Raw genomic sequence first — 20,734 nt, 5'->3', positions numbered from 1 at the left:
CCCGGCCTCCCTCTCTCGCTCTCCCTGTGCCCCACATTCCAACTGAACTGGACTCTTCCCTTTGTAGCAAACCATCCTCCTCCTTCCCGCCAGCCACGATGCCATTGTTAATAATGTTTATTCTGCCTAAATGTCCTTCATACTCTATTCAGATTTTACCACCTGCTTGAGATCCCATGGGGTCAGAATTTCTCCTTCCATCTCTGTCTATGGCTCCTTTTATTTTACCTTGCTTGAAGTTCTTAGTACATCCTATACTTAGAGTTATATGCATTCATGTACCTCTTGCCTCCCGTCCAAGATTATAAAGGTGATGAACTTGGGTGCCCTGCCTCAGTTCCTTTTAACAAATCATCCCTGAGATTCTCCCCTGTGTCAGGCATTGTCCAAGGTGCTAAGGTTATAAGGTGACAAAGATGTGGCCTTTTATGACCTATTTTATAGTGTGATAATTTATATGTCCCTACAGTGCTGGCAAAGTGCTAGTGACAGGACCTCAGTACATTTTGTTGGATAGAATAAAAGACAGAAAGCAAATTAGCTGGCTGAACGATCACTGTAGCTGAATAGGGACACAGTAAAAAAACAAACTGCAGTGCTTCCCATGCATCAACAAATCCCTAATTGGCTCAAAGGAAACATGCACATTTTTCTTCAATAAGATGTCAGAGACTGTAGCAGTATACGTAGGTGTAATAACACATTGCTCTGTCAATTCAAAGGGATTCTTTGACATGCTCATTTCAGGAAATGTGTATCTTGCTTGGCATACTTTTCTTTTTCTCTTTTTCCCTTTTATTCAGACTGTTGCTTACAACCTAATTCAATTCACCTAAATGGAGGACTCATTAATGTATGATTACATGTTTCATCACGGGGATTTTTTCAGTTTCCTGTTTGGAGAGGGATTTGGTAGAGTGATTTTTATTAGAAAATGTTAGCTCCTGATAAGTTTAAAATTACATTTATCTAGAAAACACAGAGTAGCCTGATTCCTTGGGGACTTTATCTGAAGGGTCTACAGCAGGTGCATCCATAGTTGCACACACACACGCACCCATGTGCTTTCCTCTCTTTCTGGTCCTCTGCTTGCTGCAGCACATTATGCGTCCCCTTCTGAGTACATCAAAGGGTCATCCCCCATCCTTGTAACACAGAGAACGCCATGGCACATGCTTTATGCCCACATTGATTCCATGAGAGGAATCCTTGGACTGACAAGAGATGGGAAACTGACTTTTATCAGCTTTTAAAGGTCTTCATCAAAGTGATTTTTTTAAAATCAACTTGCTCTAAAAGACAAGTGCTAATATCAGTGCATGAGGGAAAATAGTTAGTTCTCAAACCCAGGAAATAAAATTACCATCTTGGGAATAGCACTGTAATTATCATCTATAATGAATGAACTTAGACTTGTGGAGAAGTCACAAGAGTTACAGGAGACTGTCAGTAAACGTGTGGCTGAAACATAAAAAGGCCCAAATCTGTTCAACCCAGGGAGGAATCAAAGGCATATAATGGCAACTATGAAGATCAAAAACTAAGAAAGAAAGGCTTCATAACAAAATGGACTGCTAGATCCAAGGAAAAGAGGACAAATAAAAAGAATTTGTCTTTATTTATCCAGCACTATGAGTTATTGGACCTTGGTACAAGAGCACCTGATTCACCAGGTGTTCACAAATCTCAGATTCCCCTCCCAAATGTGCCAAAGCTGTGTTCAAATGTCTAAATTATCTCCCAAGTGGCTTTTTGCAATTGGTTTGTTCTAATCAAGATCAAAAAAAAAAAAGATTCTCACATTGCATTTGGTTTATAAGCCTTTTAAGTCTCTTTTAATTCTTAACTGCTCCCTCTTTTATCATACCATTTATAGTGGAAGTAGTCAAGTGATTTAATCTGTAGAATTCCCCACATTTTAGATTTAGCTCATTTCATCCCCAATGGTGTCATTTAACATGTGGCTGTCTTCCTCATAGTCATAGTTCCTGTAAAGTGGCCAGATTAAATTCAGGCTCTATTCTTTGCCAAAAATTCTTCATGGGTAGTCATGAAATGTCTGGTTGTCCCACTTTTATTGATGTTAAGATTAATTAATGGGCTTAGATATTGTCCACCTGATCTATCCTTTCTGAAGTTTTCATCAATGTTATGTCTAAATATTTGATGATTGTTGCCTAGATTCACTACTTTATAAGAGGTTGAAATTGTTCTCTTATAATTCTCTCATTTCTTCTACCTTTATTAGTTGGAATTTTTCTCTAAAGAAAAATGATTCCTCATCAAACATTTAGATACCCTGAAATACAATTAGTATGTGATAGGCATGAAATATGACTTCTGTTTATTTTCAGATTTTCAGGATAGTGAGATGGTGACCAGTGAGTTTTTGTACCATTAAGGACACATGGGTTTTGAAAGACTGAATGTGTTTTAATCACTGTGGTCATTATTACCTTTGATTCTCAAATTACTCTGTCTTTGGCAAAGAAGAGTCCCTTCAAGTTAGTTTCTACACCTTCTGAAATGGCTCCAGTAGTTTCTGATAGCATCTTTGTTTTCTGTAGCAATAATTAATAAGTACCTGGTTCGTTTTGTACACTTCCCATCCTAGACCTGGAATCACCCATCTTACCAGGGGGGACCCTCATTCCCTTTCTGTGGGACATGATATTTAAAAACCACAATCTAGATGCTACAGGTACTCATCTCTACAGTAGCTTCATTGTTTCCAAGCGTATCATTAGAAAAAGCTAGGAAATTCAGAAGGGTTTTGTGGCTACATTAAAAGAAAACTTTTTATCTGTTCAAGGTACACACTGCAATATTTATTAGTGACATGTAACATGATGGTTAGATTTATTTTAAAATATCCTGAATTTTTTAAAGTAGAGGGATGGAGAAAGGAACTTGAAAATATTGTTACAAGTGGATGTGAAGGACATAGGACAGTTTCTTATACTATTAACTCCACTTTTACTGGATGCTTGAAGGTCTCCATAATGAAAGCTTGAGGAAAAACTAATAGCACACCCACACCCACAGACACACACCCCTACCTTTTCATTTCTCTGCTCTCTGACTTCACATACAACCTCTTTAATAACTCCCGGTAGCCCAATAAAAGGAAGAAAGTAGGGGATACAGGATGCAAGTATTTTAGCCCCTAAGAAGGAGAATTTCCAATTACATGTTGATGAATTGTGAGCCTGGTTTGTTTCAATACTGTGATATTTGTAATTCAACTTCTTGCCCCCCCCCCCCCCATCAGCACAATGCCCCTGACATCCTTCATCATTCTCGTTCTTCACCCAAGGGCCAAATCCAACTCCACCGGGTGTTGTAAATGACGTTTATTGGCACTGAGCCATGCCTGTGTGTTTACAGATTGTCCATGCAGAAACATGGCAGAGACTTTTGGATATGAAAAGGCTGAAATATTTACTACCTGATCCTTGGCAGAAGAAGTTTACTCACCTCTGCTTTAGAACAATATTTCTCAAACTTCAATGTGCATATAAATCACTTGGGAATTTTGTTTAAATCTAGATTCTGATTCAGTAGATCTGAATGGACCTAAAATCCTGAATTTCTAAGAAGCTCCCAGATGATGCCAGTGTTACTAGACAGCTTAAGATGCTTTGAGTAACAAAATCTAGGGAAGCTCTGGATTCTCCTGGTTTGTTTTTCCAGAATGTTCGGGATGAGTAGTGTCTGAGAAGGCACCTGAGCACTGACACTATGCAGAGAGCTGAACTCATTTTGGAACACAACCTGACTTAGTAACACTCATTACGATGCAATGCCCTGTTTCTATAATGATAGTTTCAGCTTTTAGAACAGTTTTATAAATGCCAAATGACCATTAATTATGTCTTTCTTCTTTCTCAAATCAAGGCTTATCCCATGATCACCAAATGCTCTGCATCCATTTTCCGAGTGTCTCCATGTCTGTTCCTTTTAGCTAAGCCTCTCCTAGTTGGTAGGCGACACGAGGCTCCCAGCATGCACTACATCCTCGCTGAGCCACCCACCATGCCCATCCCTCTCTTGGCTGTGATAATTTGGTGATCAAACACATTCCCAAATGCAATGTCAAGGATCATTGAAAGGACCTCTAGTAAAACATAGAAACAGCGCCTCAGTGAGTCTTTACCTTGAACCATAACAAATATACTAATAATGCTGATTTCCACCTACCACATTCCAAAATCCTTGTAACATTTCAGTAAAGTAAAAGCACTCACTCCAATGACTTCAGATAAGCTTTGCTTATTTCAGCAGTTATGAGGGAGCCGGAACAGCCCCTCCCTCCTCTCTCCTTCTAAATAGAGGATTGGAACTAACTTTGATTTGGCAGAGAGTGAATCTGAAAGAGAATTTAAAATCCTCTGGCATTCAAATGTGTTTATTCCTGGCAAAGAAGTTCCTATTTCTGTGCAAAAAAAAAGTAAAAAAAAAACAACAACAAACTTAAAGGGCATTTTGGACATTGTTAGTTTTCAAAAAAGATACCATTTAGGAGGGTTAACTCCGAATAACTCAGAAACATAAAGATTGAATTCCCACAGAAATTTTATATGTGGACTTTATGCCTAATGTGTCCAATAGAATACATGTTGTGATTTATCTGGAAAAACCATTTATCCTTCATCCTGGCTCCATGGGGCTTGGTTCTCCTAGACCCCTAGGCTAGGAGCCGAGGTGCAGGGGTCCCAGCTCCGCTGTGAACTTAGTCATGTTTGGCAAGACCCTTAAACTCTCCACCTCAGTATGTGCATCTTGACCACTAAGGCCCATTTCAGTGCTGAGGGAGGAATTTGGTGCATTTGCTCAAGGTCACCCAGAGCCAAAAGTCAAGCTCAGCTTTCTGATCCCAAATCAAGGGCTCCGTCAATGTTATTTGCTGCTCCTCTAAATAAAAATCAGGCATTTATTAGTTGTTCTTGATAGTCGAGTAACAGAAGCTGCCCAGTCCAGTTTGACCTCTAAGGCCAACCCCCCGTGTTGTCCAGGTGCTATTGTTTGTTTGGGTTATTTTTTTTCTTTGGAAATTGCTGTTGTGGAGAATGTGGAGATATGTGTGGGCTCCCATGTAGCCATGGAGAGTGTTAGTTCAAATCAATGGAGAAATTGCTAGGTAAGCTTGGCTTGCATCGTCAGTATGTCTCAAGCTTTTCTGAGAGGGATGGGAGAAACCCAGCATGCCCCGTGATGGCATATGCCATAGCAGCCTTGTGAGGTGCCATCGGTGTGCTTGTAGGTGCATGGAGAGGAGGACCAGGGTCGTGGCAAGGAATAATCAAGAAAGACTGTTTCCCCAAGTGTTTCTTGACCAAATGTTCTAATAAAGCTAGGGGTGTTAAAAACATGAATGGCAAGATTGGAGACGTTTTATAACCAATAACCAATCGAATGCAGCTTTTCAGTGTATCTATTTCACAAATACTTCTCAATAGTCACAAAATGAAGAGAGCAAAGCCATGTGAGTAGATGAGGGCAAATTTAGTGCTTCTCCAGCAGGACTGCTGCTAACCCATCCTGTGCCTTTGTGCCAATTAGCAACGGGGCCCATCTGCGTGGCTCTGGCCTTAGTGAGCAGAACAAAGCCTTGATTTCACTCCTGCTTTCAGTGAAGCCTCCCTAATGCAAGGAACACATAATTCAGGGCTGCTCACAGTGAGCCTGGCACTCTTCTACAAGGAGCGTGTGTTAATTTTATAACCTTCATAATGATCCAATGATGTATTATTTATAATAGTAACAATACTCATATTAATACCATTGTTCCCATTGTACAGATAAGGAAACTGAGATAAGAAACAGGTAAGAGACTTATCCAAAGCCACATGTCTAGTAAACGTCAGAGTTTGACTTCTGCTCTGGTAGAAAAAAATAAAATGTTCCTCTTAAGCTTCAGCTAAGCCCTGCTTTTAGGAATGAAAAAACATCACTGTCTTCTCAGGGAAGACTTAATCTGCAAGACTGAGCCTGGAGATCCTGAATCTGTGCAGTCCAACTAAAGAGACTCTACACAGACTCAGAAACACTGGTTCCAAAATTATTTCAAGAAAAAAATGCCCCTCACAGCATCCTTAGGCAAGGCTCACAACAAGCCATCAGCGTGAATACTAAAAGCCTTCACTTCAGAGGGCTGCACTAAAATGACTTGCATGTACGCCCGTTGTGCAATTGTCATGATTGTGATGTGCTGCATTTGGGGTATATGAGGCTGTTTCCTTCTGAAGTTCAGCATTTGTTCATCAAAGGCCTGTCTGTCAACTTAGGGTGAAGGTAGAGTAGTTGTCATGATAATGCATCCTCTGTATGAAAATACTGGTCAACACTGCATAAAAAAACAATGTGCCCCATTCTGTCCTAATCACCAAGCAAGGAGAGAGGGCACCTGCTGTACACTAGACCGCCCGCTATACGGAAGAGCTGGAGTGCAGAGAGGCATACATTCTGGCCCTTTACTCCTCAGCCTTACTCCACACGCCATCATCCTGTTCCAGCACACAGAACCCCAGATGCTCCTGGTGTCCCCTGGGCTTTCACACTGCCCGGCTTCGCATTTGCGCTCACTTCTTCCGGGAATGTGCTTCCTGCTTCTCTAGCTACATCCCCATTCATGGGATGCTGTCAGCACCCTGTGATGCTTGCTGTGTCTCCCTCCAAACCTTCCTTCCTCCATTCGCTCTCCCAGCACACCACACGCTCCCCTTCGTCAGAGCAATTTTGGTTGAGTGTTAAGAATGCAGGCTTTGGAGTCAGATGGAGTTTTCTTCCATGGGGCTCATTCATTGTCCAGCCATCAACTGCTACTTCATTAAATAGGGATGATCAGAGGACCTGTCTGACAGTGGGCAAACATGAGGTGATGCCCTCATGTAAAATTTTAGGGAGTCCCCAGTACGTGTTTCCTGCTCACGTCATGTTGGATTGTAATCGTCTCTTTAGGTCCGTTGCTCCTTGAGGGCGAAATCCCACTTCTCACCTGTGGTCCCAGAGTGCCTATGGAGGAAGTCTTCCATGAATATTTATTAAATAAAGGGATGAATAAACATTAGAGCAGGAAAGGATCTCAGGAGTTTATCTAATTTTGCCATGTATATAAGGACCCCCTTTTAAATAAAAATTTTATGATCCCCACAAAATCATAGATATTTGAAACGTCTGTGGATTGAGAAAATAATAAGTTGTTATGGATTTATTGATCCAAATGCATGGATGAATGAACTTTTTTATGGGCAAGACTTTGAGAGAATTCTGCTGCTCAGCAGGGGCTTACACATATAATTCAACCCCTATCTGAGAGATAGAGAGAAGGAGATTGAAATTATTTCCAAGGTCATAGAACCAACAGGCAGTAAAGCCAGAACAAGAGAGTGAAACTTCTTGAGTCCCCAGTGCCTGTCCTAAGGAGATTTGCCATCTTGCAGGGAAGCCAAGCTAACTTCCACATGGAGTATTTTGAAAGAAACACAATGCTGTATGTAACCAAGGGCTGAGTAATAAGCCAACATCTACAGGTGTCGTTGGAGTTCAGGGTGGTAACATGGTGGCCCTGGGGCTTCAAGAGCAGGCCTCTGAGGATGGAATCACTTCTAAAATATTTAGAGCCACCTGTGTGCTGCTCGGCATCATTAAGATACCTTGTCTCCCTTTTTACTTGCCTTGTGTTAAATATTATACTTTGGAGCTGTTGTGTGAAATGAAAGGAGGTGGATGAAGAGGCAGGAAACAGATTCAGATGCACCACTTTCTGTGGACTTATTTGGAATTTATGGCTCCAAGCAATCAATCCTTCATCCACTTAAAATTTCACCTCTGCCTCTTCTTGTATCAACAGCACTGAGACGACATGTGTAGCAGCAGGGGTGGTTAATAGTCTAGAGATGCAGCCCATGACTCAGTTTCAATATTTTCATACAGTTTTTGCTTGCAGTCATGTTTTTCAAGCAGGCTAACTTTACTCAAATGCAGAGTGGATCACAGAGGCCTGGCTGGAGGCAGTAAAGATTTTAGGAGGCGGCGGCAGACCTCGGAGCAAGAAACTTGAACTATGAGTGTGAAACACAGGCAGAGAGAGTGGAGAGACCTGAGAGAGCATTAACCTTTCTGAGGGACAGCCTGGATCTGTTTGGCCAGTTGAGTGTGGAAACTGAGAAAGTAGAAAACAATGTCATGGTCCAAGGCCGCTCAGCTAATTTAAATGTAACCCCGTTCAGGGAAGCCTTGAGTCAGGCAGCTGGGAGGCTCTGAGAACTCCTAGGTGTCTTTCTGCATTCCTCCAGAATCATCTGGAATCCTCTGGAAGCTTCAAGACTCCTGCTCTAATTATTTCCTTCCTCCTAATTCCTTCAGATCTTATCTGTGACCCTTCCCTCAGATCTGTGTGCCCCTGTCAGAGACTTACACAGGGCCAGATCAGTAACAATACATAATGATATCAAGAGCTAACACTGAGTACTAAGTATTTTGCTGTTACTATCTTTCTTTGATCTTCACAAGAACTCTCTGGAGCAGATAATATTTCCATCCCCATTTTTCAGATCATAAAACCAAGCAGCACAGAAGTAGAGTGTCAGTATTTGAACCCAGGGAATTAGACTCCACAACACCCACTCCAATACCACACTTCCTTCACAAATAAAAGTGATGAATCTGGTCCACTGGAGCAATTCTTCTGTTCTAACAAGGGTGTTTCTCTGACCTCAGGGTACTGAGAAGACTGTTATGCACATATTTATTGATTTGAATGAATCAATACTGAAAGGATATTCATTGAGGCCTCTTTATCCCCCAAATACCCTGCTAGGCTGGGGTGCTAATGTCTAACACTTACTGAATGTGCACTGTGTGCCAGACTTACCACATGCTTATGTGCATTCGCTCATTTAAAACCTCGTGACAACACTTGAGATGGATCCTTTTATCATCAACAGTTTATCAATGAGGAACTGGAACCCTAGAGATCATGGAGCCACTCTGGGACAGACCTGGGATTCAAACCCTGAGATTGTCTTCAGAGTGTACACTTTAAGCCACCATGCTCTGCTGGAAAACAGATACAGTCACAGTTAATTTGAGGGAATTAGTGCACGATCAAGAGCCAAAAAAAATTGATTCCCAAATTATATGTGATGTGGGTCTTCATGGCCTAAGTGAATGCAGAACACGTCATTGAGAAGAGGGGCAAAGAATTAAGCAGGACTCAAACAAGCAAAAAGAAAAGGGCAAGGCATCCCAGACATGAAGGTCAGGGTGAGAAAGTGGGATGGGTAAAGGCAGAAGAGAGTTATTAACTAGCAGGGTCAAAGATTTCATGTTGGGGGCAACAGGTAAGCTGTGGCTCAAAAGGAAGCTTGGGGCCTTGTTTGTCAGGCTAGAAGATAGGTTGTTTTTCATTAGATGACAAGGAATGGCAACATGAAGGCTATGATCTAGGGGGGATACCAAGCCTGCTTCTCCATCTGTAAAACAGGGCTGTTCACACCACCTTGCAGACAGGATGAGCCGGTGGGGTAGAGTGCCCAGCACAGTGCCTGTCAGAGTTACATCTGCAGTAAATGTGTTCATGTCACTGTGGCTCACAGGACGAGCAGTGCAGGTAGCAACCGGGCTGCAGGGAGCTGCATTGAAGTGTGGAGGATAAGGGAACAGAAGGGACACTAGGGGCTCCTTCTACCACACTGAGTATCAAGAAGGAGGCCAAGGATATGTGCTAGGTGACTACCATTCCCAGCCTAACTGGCACTGGCAGCCGAGGTGGCCGAGTCAGGAACGAGGGAGCCCCTTTGTGTGGGAGTGCTGAGTTTGGTTGCAGACAAGGGGGACCTGCCAAGGCAGTGGTAATAACAGCTAGGAGGGACACAAGGAGAATGAGAGCCCCTCAAAGCCATGAACTGTGTTGCTTCTGTGTCTTGACTTAATACACTTACCGTGGTGGGCATTGCATAATGTGTATAATTGTCAAATCACTATGTTGTGCACCTGAAACCAATATAATATTGTGAGTCATCTGTACTTCAATTTAAAAGAAGTCATGAAATGTGGCCCTGAGTTCAGAGTCATCTGTATAGACATCACTGACATCTCAGCTCCACACCCTGAATACGCTTCTGCCAAAGATGCGGATGGCTTCCTTATCACTCAGGATCAGGTCACGTGTCACCTCCAAGAGGAGCCCGCCCTGACCACTAAGACAGGGCAGCAGTGCCCCCACTCTATCCCCATCAGTCTCTTTTACTTACCTTTTAACACCTACCACCGTCTGCAGTTGTGATATGTCTGTTTACTTGTTCACTGTCTGCTTCCCTCTGGAGAACAGGGCCCTGGTCGTGTTCCCACTAGGTCCAGGGCCTAGAAAAGGATCTGGGACATGGCAGGACTTGACATTCCTAGTAAATGGTCCTACCTACTGTTAAACCCCATAAATATAAAGACATTTGAGTAAATGAATGAATAAAACCATAATGCTGGAGGTGGGCAGAGGGTTGAGGAAGGGAAGAGCAGAAGGTTACAGTGCAATCCCTTGGAAGCATCCATTCTTCAGGAGGCAGGAAGGAGAGAGTAAAAAGTGAGATCAAAGAGGTAGGAAAGAAGCAAGACACAGAAGCGTGGGAGGGAGGGAGACAGGGAGGGAGGATGGGGGAGGGAGGGAGGGAATTCAACACGGCCACGTGCTGCAGAGACATTGAAGAGCCTGGAATTCAGGAACAGGGCCTTGGCCAGGGGCTGGGACCCCTACAGGTGAGGGAAGGCGACAGGAAGGCAGGTGCCATTACCTGCCTGCCCCTGGGAATCTTTGTGTGGGAAACAGGGTTGAAAAATGAGATACGAATTTAAGGGGAGAAGAATGTAAGAGAAAGTAGCTCCTGGTAGGAGAGGATTAGGAGTGGAAAGGGGGAAACTAAAGGCTCTTCGGGGAAAGGAGCCGTGGTAAGAGGAGGGGAGGCCGCGTACCCCACGGGGCGGTGGACTGATGGCAGAGCCGTGCACCCGGCTGCCGGGCCCACGGGACGGCTCCTGATGACCTGCAGACACTGGTCCCACTGCCATATGGTCATATCCGGAAACCTATGAAGAGAAATATAATAAGACATAAAAATAAATATGAACTGAAGGCTGTGCTGTGTCGGAAGAAGTGCTTTCAGCTGCTTCAGATCAATTCAGGGACAAAATAGAACTCCCACAGCAAAATGAGAGAATAATTTGGGAAAGATGAAAATCACCAAAATGAAAAAAGGGAAGAGCAGACTGAGGACCCTTGTCCGCGCGTCGGCTGCCCCCCTCGCAGAAGTGAGCCCCTCACCCTTCCAGAGCGGCATCTGTCTGCCTTGGAAAATGGCGAGGCTCCATCTGGGCCCTTCCTTGTGAGGCTTGTGCCTAGGTTCCCAAGTACGTTATAAATGAATGTGAGCTGGCGTAGTCGTGCTGAAAGTGACTTCATTATCCCCGACGTGCCAGGGCAGCTCTGTGTGCAGCCGCTGAGAGGTGATCAGTGGGCCCCCGGCAGCCCCGTGCGGGGGCCCTGGGAAGCACCTGCCTGGAGGAGGTGCTGGGCTGGCAGGAGGCTCACTAACTGCCGCGGGACGATCGCTGCCAGCCGCAGGGTCCCCCCACGTTCCCAGGTAACAAGTCCGAGTTATGGAGAGGGAGCCCCCCAGGAAGACGTCTACCCAGCCCGTGCCCAAGGGAGAGCCAGCTCACTGCATGTGGTCTTAGATCCATCAAAACGAAGATGGCAAGCTTTTTACCAAAAGTACAAGATCTTTTTACAAAGTTAAAAATCACACAACAGAGAAAAAGAAATGCCCCAAACTCCAGGCCCCAAGGGATTTGAGTTCTCAGAGTTCCATGCCCTCCGGGGATGGTTCAGTCCTGCTGCCCCCTCGTCCCCTATGGGTGTCAGCTGTGGGACAGGTTTGTGACGCTGGGACCCTGGGGCTGGGGCTCCTGCCATCTTGATGGCATTCACATCCCTGCCTTTCTGTCTTCCTTCATGTCTTCTCCTGCTGCTTTTCCTTTCTTCCTGCAAGTCATCATTCCCTTTGCACTATACCAGGCCTTTGACCCCCATCAGGTACTGTCTTGTAAGATAACAGTATGTATGTTTTCATCTGCCCACGTGCCCCACCACCACCACATTATCGTAGCAGATCCTAAGTACTTCAGGGCAAGGACCCACTCCAGACATTTTTATCTTCCAATCCCTGGCACAGTGCTATGCTCAGTAAATCTTCATGGATTTTGTTTCCACTTTCTTTTTGTTCCTTTGTAAATTAGCACCAACTTTCATTAAAGAGATCATATACACACAGAGATGAGCATCATGATTCACTCCAGAAAATTAGAGCAGCAGATTGTGGAATTTTTGGCCTTTCTTACACCTCAGTGCAGCACAAATATAATCATTGACTCATTCACTCAGCACCACTGAATGCCTGTAATCTTCAGGCACTATGCATATTACACATACACACACACACACACACACACAAATCCTTCCTCTCTGGTAATTCAGTTTTGGAAAGGAAACACTAATCATAAATAATTACAGGCTTGGCTTAACATATTCTAATAGGAGTGCCAAATAAAGGAGCCACTGGGGTTCATTGGAGTTGTCTGGATAATTAAGCCCTGGTCACAGAGGAGTAGGGTCCTGAAGGATGAATAGAAGTACCTTCCTTGGGGAAAGCCCTCTTTGTGCCTGGTAATTCTAACATCATCCCCCTTCAGCCGACCTGGAGACAGTGAGAATCTAAGGGTGTCACTGATATTCGCTTACATCTACAGACTGGAGCAAGGTTACCACAGTCCTTATGGAATGCAGAGAGAGTTCCCTGCACTCCACTGGAGTCAGGCCCAGATAGCCCCATGGAAAAGAAAAGCGCTTTCACGTGGCTCCAGAGTGGCTTTTCCACATGCATGTGAGGCTGTTTGAGAAAGTTTTGTGGGATGATTGCCAGCAAGCATCGGTCCAAGTCCCTTGCAGGCTCTCAGAATGCTAAAGAATGTCCCAACTTGGGTGTTTCATATAGGCAATTGTCATTTGACCCATTTAAAGGGAAATGCCTGCACGCCTTTGATCAGAGAATTCCTGTTATCTGGAAAAATGATTTTCTAGTAAAAACTCGTTTCATTTCACCAGAAGGATTCTTGCTTGAAGTGTCCCTTAAAATGACACAGCCACTTGTGCGACTTTATCCCTACAGAAGATACTGTCCTTTATCTGCATCCTTCCAGTACAGAAGACAGAGGAGGATTTCATCTGGTGATGGGGACACAGAGGGTCTGGGAACACGATCCATTTAAAACCCCTTCCCAGGAAGCTTAGTGAAATAGAAAAGGGCTCTGACTCTACTGTGACCTTAAGACTGGCTCACTGTTACATTGTGATAAAGTAAGCCACAAGAACATATATCCTCACATTAAAGCTTTTGTCTTTTTGCAAAAAATGCAACTTAAAAAATATTCAAATGTCACAGACTTACACATTCCTGAAAATGAAGAAAAATGTTTGCAAGTTCAAAGGTCACTCTCACTGCTAGTGATGCCTATATTAGAGAGAAGTGTCTCAACAATAATTTCCATTATTATAACCATTCTCACTGAATGCGTCCTGGCACTACCACTTGAAATACATTTTTATATTTAATGTTCAAAACAATTCTTTGGAGTAGTCGTGTCAGGTCCATTTTACGGATGAACAGCAGGAGAGAAGCAGAGAGATCAGGTAACTTCCTCATGGCCACACAGCCAGAGGAGCAGCAGAACTTGGGCTCTCAAATGCTGCATCCACTGCTTCCACGTCACTGCTTGGCTGGGGAAAAGGAGAGGCGGAGATGACAGCTGGCCAGGCTTCCTACATGAATTGAAATTCTAGTTTTAAAGTGAGGTGATTCATTAGGACCAAATATCAGAGACAATGTAGGACGCCAGTAGCTGGGATAGATCTCAAACAACACAGACCCAAACAGAGAACCCGCAGGGGGAAACCGGTTACCGGCCCTGGATGGTGCTTGCGCAGAAAGGGGAGGAGTCAGGGCAGAGAAGTGCTGCCATGATGCGAGTTTGGTGCTTGCGTCTCTACCAGGACTGTCGAGATACTGAGACCAGTGGACACTGAAGGACTGCAGACCCGCATAATGCTTTGGCTGCCACTTTAAGAAGCAGTAGAGGGAGGGCTAAAGGGACATAGATCACCAGGCGAAAAAGTTGGTCCTAAGAGTTCAGTAGCTGGTTTCAGACCAGCGTGCAGTTCCAGGTGACAAGCTCCACTTAGTTGAATAGGCAACAGCAGGAAGAAGGGGCCTCCATGCTAGAATGCCTGGGGCCTGAAGCCAGTGGGGGGGAGATTAAATGTAATAAACTCACTCCCTTGCCACCGTCTGCTGAGTCCTTAGGACTGTAGAATGTGGGCCGAATGCTTCAGTTCTTCATTTCCCCAGATCTTCCTGGCTTGCTCAAAACTCACCAGCAAAGCTAAGCCCTCATAGTCTCCCTTCTCCACCCCACCACCGACCTTTGTCGTCCAACAGAGTCTACCCGCGGGCTGGCACAAAAGCAGCGATTCTCCAGCGCTGATGCGGGCGCTTTGTTAGTTTACTTATTCTTGTGCTTTCAACCAACATTTTGAAATGTTGTCCAGTGTGTGCCAGGCATTATTCTAACCACCAGGAATACAAAGATGGGTACGACATTATTCCTAATCTTAAGAAGAATGTCATTTAATAGAAGAGTTTTGAACAGAAATCCAAATTTTAATATATTTTATCTAAGCTGACATTTTATAATTGTTCATAAACTTTAAAAACCCAAACTCTCCAAATGGGAGTTTTATTTCCCCTAGCCATTTAACTCTTTATCAAGGCCGTGAATTGAGTGGCATATTTTTGGTAAATAAAGTGTGTGTTTTTAATTAGATTTGCATTCCAAGAAATAAACCCTTTTGCTAACTAGAAAATGCACTAATTCAGGATGACTCTGTATGAGTCCGTTTTACTGCAGTAACAAATAACCCCAAATTAACAGCAGGTTGCAACATTTATTTCTCACTCATGTTACACGTGGGCTCTCTCATCATCTGTGGCTCTGTTCCAGCATCTTCTGGTTTCAGAACGCATGCTGAAGGGATCTGGAGTGTGTGCTGATGCAAGAGGGAAACTGAGAGAACTGGTGGGAACATACAATGCCTCTTAAAGCCTCTGCCTCCATGAGGCATGTCATTGTCCAAAGCAAGTCACAACATCGAGATCAAAATCAACAGGGTGGGGCTAGGGTGGAAGAGGAAAGCAAGTATTTACTGAATTGGAAGGCCTTCAATAAGTCTATTTTGCAGGCTGGCTGAGGCTGTGTCTATATTTACAGCTGTATCTATCTCAAGGACATACAATGATCAAACATGTACTAGTCGGTGTGTGCTGAGAGAATTACAAATGTCAGGCAAGCATACTTGGGAACGTATGCTAATCTGACACCAAGTCTCTACCACTTTAACACTTTGCCCTTTGGATGCCTGGAAAGGAACTGAAGTGATTCTGTCAAACTTCTCTCCAATTTCTGTGACATTTGGGAGCAGATGGCATCAAGAGAGCTCTACTGATGAGCTAAGCTGTCTTCCTTTGGCCAGTGTTTGAGTGTTTGTTATCCATTGCCATTCTGACGCATTTAAAGCTTTCTGTGTTCACAGATTCATTCATTTAATAAGTGAGATAACTGAAAGATAGATCTGAAATCTGATTTCAGATAGAATCTTCCATGGTTCAACTTTTCTTTTTCTTTTCCTATTTTTAAACTATCCCCAAACTGGCAGAGCTTGTTAATGGGCTGTTGCAACTGTGTGGTTCCACCTGTGAAACTCCAGCTTGCCGGATTCTCTGCCTTCACTGCGGCCACCGGGTCTGAGGCCCCTCAGATCACCTGGAATCCTGCCACATGCCTCCTGCTTAAGCCTCGCTTCCCTGTAGTTCTCAGTAGGACAGCCTTTGAAATCTGAAGTCAGCTCATGTGCCTGGTCTGGCTCCCATTTCATTCATAGCAAAAGGCAATCCCCTCCAGTCATTTACAAGGTCATACCTTACCCGGGCCCTGACACCCCCATTTCCATCTCCCATCCTCCCCACTCACTCTGTTCCAACCTCATTGGCCTCCATTCTACTGGGAACAAATGGGTTCCCATCTTAGGGCCTTTGCTCCAGGCATTCCTCTTCCCTGTGCCTGGACTGCCTCCCCTCCATATCTGCTTGGTTAATTCCCTCACTTACTTCAATTTCACCTTCCCAACGAGGCAAAACTGTGGTCATAGTTCTTGATAATGAAAACGGCCCCACCACTTCGGGTCCTCCTGATCTGTTCTCCTTGTTCTTTTTCAATAGCACTTTATTACCATTTAACCTTCTTAATAATTTGCAAGTCATATTTACTGTTAGATATCTATCTTCCCCTCTGTTTTGTAAGTTTGTTGAAACTAGAAATTTTTGACTACTTTGCTCACTGATGTATCCCACTTACCAGCAATGACGCCTGGCACAAAGTTGATATTCAATAGCTATTTCTTGAGTGACAAAGTGAATTTCTATCTTCATTCCTTGGAATAAAACCATGTATGGCTTTTTTTAGATCTTCAGATAACTCCCTTCATTTACAAACAAATTGTTAAAAAAATCTTTTGCACTTTAAATTTTCTGATAGAAGCCTTCATTTATCATATTTGAGTAAGGAGCATTTCCAAAGTGGGATCAAGTTCTGCTGTAAAAAAAAAATCAGCAGTTTCAGCATCATCGTGTAGCATTTAGGTGACTGATGTGAAAAACCAAGTGTTACTCCTCCCATTTTACAGACCTGCCACTGAGCTCAAGGGGGTGGCTGTGATGTCCCTTGTAATCAATCAAACATTAACCTAATCTTTTTAAGTGCTCACTTTCCACCAGGTTACCCCAATGTAAGTTGAATGTCACATGAAGGAAACCTCCTTAATGCTTTGTCTTGATCACAAAAATGATGCTGTCATTATGTAGTTTGAGAAATGAGTGCATTTTATCATGAGGAAAGAAAAAACTGAAATTTGAGGATGCTGTCTAAACCAGAGCCCTCTGCTGGATAAACCTGACCAACGGCTACTCCAAATAACTCCTGGTTTTGGTGACCTAACTTACACTGTCAAAAAGCCTTCCTGTTCTCCCTACTCTTCCTACAAAGTTCCTTTGTGCTTAGGGCTTCTATCAGAGTGTCTGTGCCCCCATGACAGCATTTTTCAGTCCATATTTCCTACACCTACAACCCATCCTTGGTTTGGTTAGGAACAAAGAACCAAAGAGGATCTGGTTTTACTAGGTCTTATGAGGTTTTGCACATAATAACAGTTCACTCTGAAATCAGCTGGACTTGCATTCCATCTACCTGTTGGCTAAGCAAGTCATTTAAACTCACAAGCCTCATCTGTAAAATGGGAGGACTGAAAAATTATTGGGAGGATTGAATGAGATCATACATGTAAGGTCTGTTAACACTTTCCAATCACTCCTAAGGAGTATATAGAGAGTCTACATGTGAGAGACACTTTCCCTAGGAAGCTACTAGCTTATTAAATGAATATGCCAAAAGTCCACATTGACTATGTGAGCCATGTAGCAACCATGAACCCTTAACCTTCCCGGTAAAGCCCTGGAAAAGTGAGCAGCTCTCCTGCTGCTCGACCGAATGACGTGCGTGGGCAGGCAGATGCACTCGGTTTGAATCTTGTTGTCAAAATCAGTAGTCTGGCAAAGGAGCACATTAGATAAAATTGTTCTCCTTGTTAAAAACTGAAAAGTCTGGCACAGAGTCCAGCTCATCTATGATTTAATGTATTTAATGTGGACTTCACCTTGTGCAGATAGTAGGCTACACATGCATGACCTCTTTTGCCTGGACACTGGCTCTTTAGACCTGGATCAGAGTAGGAAAGAACCACATCTGGGTCCATCAGAGGGAACTGTGAAATATACCCCCTCGATTTATGGTTACATGCAGGTTTTTTGTTTTCTGTTTGGCCGGGGGACAGGGGAACTTAGTTGCAGAATCTTCAAGTAGAGAATCAAGTTTGGAAATAATATAGTGAACATAATACAGTCTTTTGAAATGTTTCATTTTTGTGACTGTGTCCTGAGCTAATGGTAAAACAGAGCCAAAGCAGTGGCAGTTACTGTTCCAGACACATTTTCCTTTCCATGCAGATAGGACAGTATGAGTAATGAGTAATAAGTCCATCCTTCCACTTATTACAAGAGCTATGAGGATCTGTAAGACATGGCCATGATCTCTGTCTTCAGAGAATGCATGAAGTGGGTTTAGGAGGGTGGGAGTCATGGAGACCACCATCTCTAACTAGAGGGCAAGTCCTGCAAGTGATGAAATGATGCCAGTAAAGAATCGGTTTCACCAGAAGGCTGTTCAGGGATGGGGTGATGGGGAAGAGGCAGGCCGACCTGAGCCAGGGTTTGAGGTAATGCTGGCATTTCTTAAGGCAAGAAAGGGAGATAGAGGCTTCCAGAGACTTAGGAGGGAAAGAATTATTATTGTGGAGTCTTGACAATATAAAGATTACCCAGGCAATATTCTTAGGCCAGGAATGTGGCTAAAAACGAGATTGGAAAGGAAGGAAAATCCCATTATTCCAGCCCCTACTATGTGCTGGGCTGTGCTAGGCACTGTATGAACACTGACACTGCCTGTAAGAGCCCTTGTACAGGAGAGAAAACTGGCAGCTCAGAAAGGGTCACCTCACCAGCCACGTGCAAAGCTGAGGCTCACAAGCTGCCTGACTCTGAGCCTGTGCTCTTTGCATTAGATGCACAAGTGCTATGTTGGCTGGGACACTGAAATCCACAATTAGAGGCAAGGGGAGCAAGACGTTGCTCTTAGCTTTCAATAAACTTTTATTTGTCAACAGTAGAAAATTGCTGCTTTGAAGTTTTCTGCTGTCCCTCTGTCTCCAGATTCTCCACAGGAATTGCTACCAGAACAAGAGCAAAATGGCTTAAACGTTAGTGAGCAACATGATAACTCATAAACTGGCTCCAGGTTCTAGATACATGCCACATGGCCCTGTGATCCCGTCGTTATTAAATACATGGATTTTTAAACCTGTGCTTTGGGCCTCCCACTCCTTGTGCCCCACTGTGCCCCAGGGCCTCTGCAGCCTGCGTGATGTTAACACCAGGAGCCTCCAACTACCTGTCAGCCTCTTTCCAGCCCTGAGACTGACCAAAGGCAAAGAAACCGTTTGCTTTCATCTTCTCTCTTCTTCCACCCTTCCTGAAGATTGTACTTTTCCACACAGGCTCACTCAAGGCTATAACCCTTTTTAAAGTCAGGAGTCACACCAGGCCTCCAGGTTCAGCAATGCAGCCCTATCTTTAGAGAAGATTCAAGAGCCCCCATTTCTACTTACTTGAGGCTAGCTGCATTCTCTTTCGTGCGGGGCAAGGCAGGGCAGCCTCCCTCAGGCAGAAGATATTGTGCTGGCAAGTGACTCACATCAATGGCAATTTGCATGGGAACCCAACTTCCCCTCCTGACCTGCAGTTTTTAGTTACACCTCTTTCCCCACTTTCACTTTGTAAACTTTATCGCCATCTTGTGGCTACTTTCAATAGTGCATGTGAGTGATTCAGCACAGGTTAACCAGCCTTGCTTGCCACCCTTCACTCGGTAGTCAACAAGTATTTTCTAGAGCCCTTCCTATCGCAGGCTACCTGCACAGAAAAATAAGTTGATGAAAAGAAAGAGTAAGGAAGCCTGGGAGTATTACTGTAACCATTACTTAGTACACTTTAAACGTCAGTGACCGGATTCACACTGCCAGGTCTTAGGAGGCATTGAACTTCTGGAGCTGCTAGCTGACCTTAAAGCCCAGTCACGCTGTCATCCCTACGGGAACTGGACAAATCCTGTTATATGACAAGTCACTTAAAATGTTCCCATTAGAGTTGTGAAACATCTGAGCAACATAGTGGAATATGTACCTCATTTACATTAAATTATGTGAATAATAAATACCCAGCATAGAAAAAAATCCCCCCCCAAATGAAAGAAAATTAAAATCGCCCTTAATCCCATCACACAGAAATAACTATCTCAACTAACATTTTAATGTATATCTTCTATATTTTTATGCATATATGTTTCAAAAGTAGTGTCATAATATGCATGCTGTTTTTAAACTAACTTTTTAAAACAAAATGTTAATGCCACTTTCTTGTTTGCTTCTATATTTCTAGAGCCTAGAACAATATTTGGCACACAGGGGCTTCTCTAAAAGTAGTTGTTAAAGAAGTGAATGTGAATAAGCAATTTGAATAACTGCTTTTAATACCTGTATAATATTCCACTTGGGAGAAATCCTATTTTATGTAACTAATTTACTGTCATCTGATACTATTATTCTTTGTGGTTTTATTATGAACAAGATTATAATAAGCAAAGGCAGTGGAATTTTATGAGTTCTACAAGATAGTAGCTAGCATGCATAGTAAAGGGGTCCCTCAGACTCCCTTGTGATTATGGGTCCAGCCTCCACAAGGGCAGGGACTGCTTTCTAAATAAAATACAAGTTCTAATGCAGAAGACTGCTGTGGCTCATGCTAATTTTACCCATCAAAATGAGTCCGAAGTAAGACCATCTTACCCCCAGCTTTTTTCTGTGATCCTCAAGTCTGTCTGAAAATTAGAATTCCCTGGGGAAACT

At 43.5% G+C, this 20,734-nt stretch overlaps 1 protein-coding gene and 1 long non-coding RNA gene across 5 annotated transcripts in view; one reads left to right on the top strand and one right to left on the bottom strand.

Moving 5' to 3' along the window:
- The window catches only part of PHACTR1 (phosphatase and actin regulator 1), a 507,238-nt gene that overhangs the window by 134,405 nt on the left and 352,099 nt on the right, over nucleotides 1-20,734 (top strand). The gene's annotated exons all lie outside the window — the stretch shown is intronic.
- LOC118908197 (uncharacterized) lies at nucleotides 1,341-19,525 on the bottom strand. 2 transcript variants are annotated; one of them, XR_008994379.1, is made up of 6 exons: nucleotides 19,439-19,525; nucleotides 16,515-16,594; nucleotides 14,531-14,674; nucleotides 9,945-11,082; nucleotides 8,876-9,060; nucleotides 1,341-7,014 (listed from the first exon to the last, which is right to left on the bottom strand). It is a non-coding gene; the product is annotated as an uncharacterized LOC118908197 (long non-coding RNA). The 2 variants fall into 2 exon arrangements; XR_008994380.1 differs by having other exon boundaries at nucleotides 8,876-9,057.

This window comes from Manis pentadactyla, chromosome 16, assembly GCF_030020395.1.
Source record: "Manis pentadactyla isolate mManPen7 chromosome 16, mManPen7.hap1, whole genome shotgun sequence".
Taxonomy (NCBI): domain Eukaryota; kingdom Metazoa; phylum Chordata; class Mammalia; order Pholidota; family Manidae; genus Manis; species Manis pentadactyla.
This window is presented reverse-complemented; position numbering and strand designations above follow the sequence as displayed.